Source organism: Rhinopithecus bieti, unplaced genomic scaffold (assembly GCF_001698545.2).
Source record: "Rhinopithecus bieti isolate Rb0 unplaced genomic scaffold, ASM169854v2 scaffold_1467, whole genome shotgun sequence".
In the NCBI taxonomy this organism is placed as follows: Eukaryota; Metazoa; Chordata; class Mammalia; order Primates; family Cercopithecidae; genus Rhinopithecus; species Rhinopithecus bieti.
This window is the reverse complement of record NW_016803692.1, coordinates 1,794,893-1,799,866: the sequence shown is the minus strand read 5'-3', so window position 1 is coordinate 1,799,866 and position 4,974 is coordinate 1,794,893. Positions and strand designations below refer to the sequence as shown.

The following is a 4,974-nucleotide window of genomic DNA, read 5'->3' as shown; positions in this document are numbered from 1 at the left end:
TGTTCCCAACACTCCACTAAAACAGTTTCTGCCAAGGTCACTAATGAACTTTGATTGACAAATTCAGTAGAAATGCTTCTGTCTTTATCTTTCTTAACTTCCTTGTTGCATTTGACTGATGTGCCAAGATGTGCTTCTTAGTATTTCATCTCTTTCTCTGTCTTGCATGATCTCCCTTTCTTTTGATTTACAGATATTTTCCCCAAACCAGGTTTTCAGCCTTTTGAGGGCATAGGATTTGTGTCTTATTCAGCTATGTATCCCAGGGCCTAGTTTAGTATAGCCTCTGCAAGGTGCTTATCTATAGTTGTTGAATGAATGAGAAACAATGAATTAGTGAAATGACAGCACTTTGTTAATTATTAGTCATTGCAAATATTTAATTTCTCTTTGGTTCAATCCCTATTTCTAGCAACTTCTCTACCTGACTCATGGCCATACATATTTTTAATAAAGTATAGCTGGCAGGGTACCACATTCTTCATGTTTTCATATCAGAAATCCTACTTGATAGTTGGAGGCAAGGCAGGTAAAACTGAAATCACTACTGGCTCCTTTTCACATGGCTTCCTCTAATTCTGAGCAGTTATAATATGCTGGGCCATCGTTCATGAATTTTAGTAACTCCTAACTCCTAGGAAAAAAGAACTCTGTGTGGTTTTTTTCTTTTCCACCCCAAAATGTGTCACTTTGAGATCCAATAAAGTGTATCGAGCAAAAGGCCACTTGTTGCTTGCTTGACATATGACCTGAAAAACGGGGGATAAAACCTAACACAAGACTCAAGGAGAACAAAAGAAACACGCCAATAGAAAATGTGATACACACACACACAGTTTATGTAAGTTTAATTTCTGTTGTTTTGGTTGGAAAACAGCTGCAGGTGTCCTCTAATTATAACCCCATTTTCACAAATATCAACTGTCATATTTAATCTGCTATATTCACCATATAGCCTACTGTTGCAGCACATTTCTTTCATTACAAATTTACTAGCAGAGTTTCAAATGCTCAAACTAACATTCAGGCTAGTCAATTAATGCATTATTTACAAGTTAAATGTTATTAAAAACAGGTTCTTAATTTGCTAATGATTTACTAGACCCAAGGCAATATTCCAATTTTTTTTTATTGTTGTTGTGGTTGAAAATGGAAGAACATTTAGAATAGTTGGGATGGGAGGGATGTCAGGGATACTTTGGCCTTTCTCATCAATTTCTGAATTTCTTTTCTGCGTTCTTCCTTCTTGCATGCCGTGTTTGATGCCTATATTAACCAGTTGCAGCATGGTTGAGAAGAAAGACTTATGAAGAACAAGAACCAGCATGAATACTATCGTGAGGAGTGTTTAAAAAAATCACCAGGCAGTTTGGAATGACTAAATACACATGTTCCCCATACAATTTGGCATATTTTGATTTACAGTCCCATTCCAGCAGCACAACAGGTTAAGAAGGTTAGAAGTCAAGGAAATTAAATGTTATTGGCATTCCACCGTTGTCAGACTGCACACACTGAATATACGTCTTTTCAAATACACTTTGAAAGAGTTTAGAGTTTTAAGGTTCTAGGGCCTCAGAATCATCCCAACAACCTGGATTTTGTTCTTTGTTTTAGTTTTCTTCCTCTTTTTTGTTTGACCTAGATCATGTTCTAAATCCATACCTTTCATGTTCCATAATTCCATGGCACACTACTTATTTATGAAAGATAATATGGGGGGGTTGAGCTCTTTGATGAAAAATAATTCAGGTTCCATGAAGCCAGTTACCTCATCTTCATGCCTTTCTCTCCAGCTGTTTCCTTGGCCTAGAGGAAACCATTTTCTTCTCCCGGGTTTTCTCTTAAAATTTTTAAAAAACCTAACCTTCTTAATAAAATCTTGTTAAATTTAAGTGTTGCTCACAACAGTCATTCACTTCTCTGAATTCTATTTATTTAATTTTTATTTATCTATATTATTATATCATATAAATTTAGGGTGTACAACATGACATTTTGATATACATACATATAGTGAAATGATTACTACAGTCAAGCAAGTTAACATATTCACTATCTCACATAGTTACCTTTCTTTTTTTACAGTACAAGTACCTAAAATCTACTATCTTAGCAAATTTCTAGTATACAATATAATATTATTGACCATGGTCCTCATGTTGCACATTGCCTTCTCTGAATTCTTATAACTCTTCACAAGAAAGTGTCATGTAGTCACTCACTTTTATTTATTTATTTATTTATTTATTTATTTATTTATTTATTTTTTGAGATGGAGTCTCGCTCTGTCACCCAGGCTGGGGTGCAGTGGCCGGATCTCAGCTCACTGCAAGCTCCGCCTCCCAGGTTCACACCATTCTCCTGCCTCAGCCTCCCAAGTAGCTGGGACTATAGGCGCCTACCACCTCGCCCGGCTAGTTTTTTGTATTTTTTAGTAGAGACGGGGTTTCACCGTGTGAGCCAGGATGGTCTCGATCTCCTGACCTCGTGATCCGCCCGTCTCGGCCTCCCAAAGTGCTGGGATTACAGGCTTGAGCCACCGCGCCCGGCCCACTCACTTATATTTATATTGCCCTGTATTTTCCTTACATGTAATTGTTTCTCTATAGGACAAGCTATAGAGTCGGAAAGATCTGCTATGAATTGACGGTGTCACCTAGGCCAAGCTATCTGTTTTCCCCAAGTCTCAACTTTTCTCATCTCTTAAATGGAAATAAAAACTTGTATTGACTAGTTGTAAGAACTGGTGAGAGCGTGTGTGTGAAGAACCTGGTTAAATGGTAGCAGCCTGATATATGGTAGGTCCTGTTGCCATAATGAAATAAGACGATGTATATAAGTTGCCAGGTACAGTGCCTGGCTCATGTTTGGCACTCAATAAAATTTAATTCCCTTTGATACAATGAATATGTCACAAGTATTTCTTGTTTTCATTTTCACTCAGAGTAAAGTTTTCTCAAGGGCAAGGACTAATTTTTTTTTCAAACTTTTCAGTTTGTGTGAATTAATGTTCCATCGTCCATATTTTAGGAGGTATTCTGCACATCTCTCAGGAAATCCAGATGGAATTGAGTGCCTGCTGCCCACATCAGCAACCCAGCGAAGGCACTTTTTTGCTGGTTCTTCTTTATTTCTCTTTTTACTCTGCCTGTTCTCTCCAATCCTGGGATCACCTTCCAAATAGACTCCTGGTATCCAAACCCTTGTCTCAAGCTCTACTACTAGAAGAACCCAAACTAAGTAAGGAAAAGATTCAAATGACAGAGAAAGACAATAGTCTGCAAAATAACAAAAGAACTTTCAGAGCTGTCCAAGGCAGCTAAGACAGGAAAATATCAACGGAGTAAGATAAGAATAGAATTCATTCATGCACTTATAAAAAAAGGTACTTATTAAGCACCTAGTATGTATTAAATATTCTTAGGCCTTAGGGATATGGTAGTGATCAAAACTGGCAAGGCATTTATATTGTAGTGAGGGAACATGCAATGAACAAGCAAATCAACATGGAAAATCATATCAGGGAGTGAGAAGAGCTTTGACAGTAAATAGCATAGTAAGAGACTGTGCAGGAAAGGTAACTATTTTAGAGAGTGTGATCTATTTAGAGTGAATAAAGGCCTATCTGGGAGGGTGATATTGGAACAGAAACCTGATCAACTTGAGAATGACCTACCTTTTGTCCACTGCCTACGTTCTCCTGAAGTGCAAGCAGAAAAAATCATGTGTGCTAGCCTGGGTATGGATAATAAGACAGGATCAAAATGCTGCTAGTTAGAAAAATGGGATGCACATATTTCTCAGTGTCCAATCTTCCAGGCTGAGTGCTGGGCTACTCCAAAATGGACCTTAGGACCGGACATCTGCCTACAGCTCGTGGGTAAGGGCTTTCTTTAGGAATACCTGGGGGGATTTCATCATTTTATCCTTCGTTAAAAATATCTTTTCTCCTGTGTTTCTTGTTCAGGGCATCTTTTCCGTCAATTTCTCAGATGAAAAGAATGCCTTTATTTATCCAAGACTTTAGGGTATATACAGAGCATACTTTATCTCATTTGATTCCCACACAACTTTGTCCATTAAGTATTTTTATTCTTTTTTATACATGAGGAAACTGGGACTTGGGGACTTTGCTTGAGAGAGCTGGGACACAAACTGAGTCTTCTGGCTTCAAGTTCATGATTCATTTAAATGCTGAGTCCACTGGCCCCTTAACTAATCTTCATCCTTTCCCTGCCACCCCCATTGATGGCAACAGGATTTTATAAGCTGATGATCTTCACCTACAGGATCCCATTCCTCTGACATTCTATCAGCGGGCACAGGATCAGATCTTAGTAAATCTAGAAGATTAGAACTGGAAAGTCTGAGGATAATTCTATCAAGAGATCCTGTGTATTTAATGTTCTAACTTAGTCCAAGTGCTGTACTTGATAGCATTTTCTCAGTGCCACATTAAGATAACAAGGATTTTCTTAAATGTAATATTTACCTTTAAGTATGTACTAAGGTGGCTGATTCTTAATGCTCCTCCTTTTGAGAAAACTTAAGGTAAAATTGAACATAATTGCTCCTGATCCATTTCACTCCACCTAGTGGGGCTTTTGTTTGTTTGTTTTTCTTCCAGGACACCCCACTTGATTCTGAATCTGTAAGACTCCTTCCCTCAGTGATGGATCCTCACATCTGGGGGAAATCACAGACAATTTCTTCTGTAGGGCGAGCTCTACTATACAGTTCATGATGTCAGGGTGAATACTTCCTTTGGGTTACAGTCAGAAACTGTAGATTTTAAAAAATTTAAATTTCATTATTCTATCTCAGTATTCCAAAGTATATACAGAAAGCTATTGCACTGTTAAGGAGATGGCGCTTAACATTTTGGAAATTCAAGTTGATGAATGTCCATATAAGACTATCTCTCCTGGTATAAAGGGTGACAATGTTGAACATTTTAAAGTTCTTTTGATA

General features: G+C 37.7%; 1 long non-coding RNA gene across 1 annotated transcript; it reads right to left on the bottom strand.

Moving 5' to 3' along the window:
• Nucleotides 1-4,078: 4,078 nt before the first annotated feature.
• LOC108514521 (uncharacterized) lies at nucleotides 4,079-4,660 on the bottom strand. Its single transcript, XR_001881231.1, has 2 exons — nucleotides 4,496-4,660; nucleotides 4,079-4,346 (listed from the first exon to the last, which is right to left on the bottom strand). It is a non-coding gene; the product is annotated as an uncharacterized LOC108514521 (long non-coding RNA).
• Nucleotides 4,661-4,974: the final 314 nt, after the last annotated feature.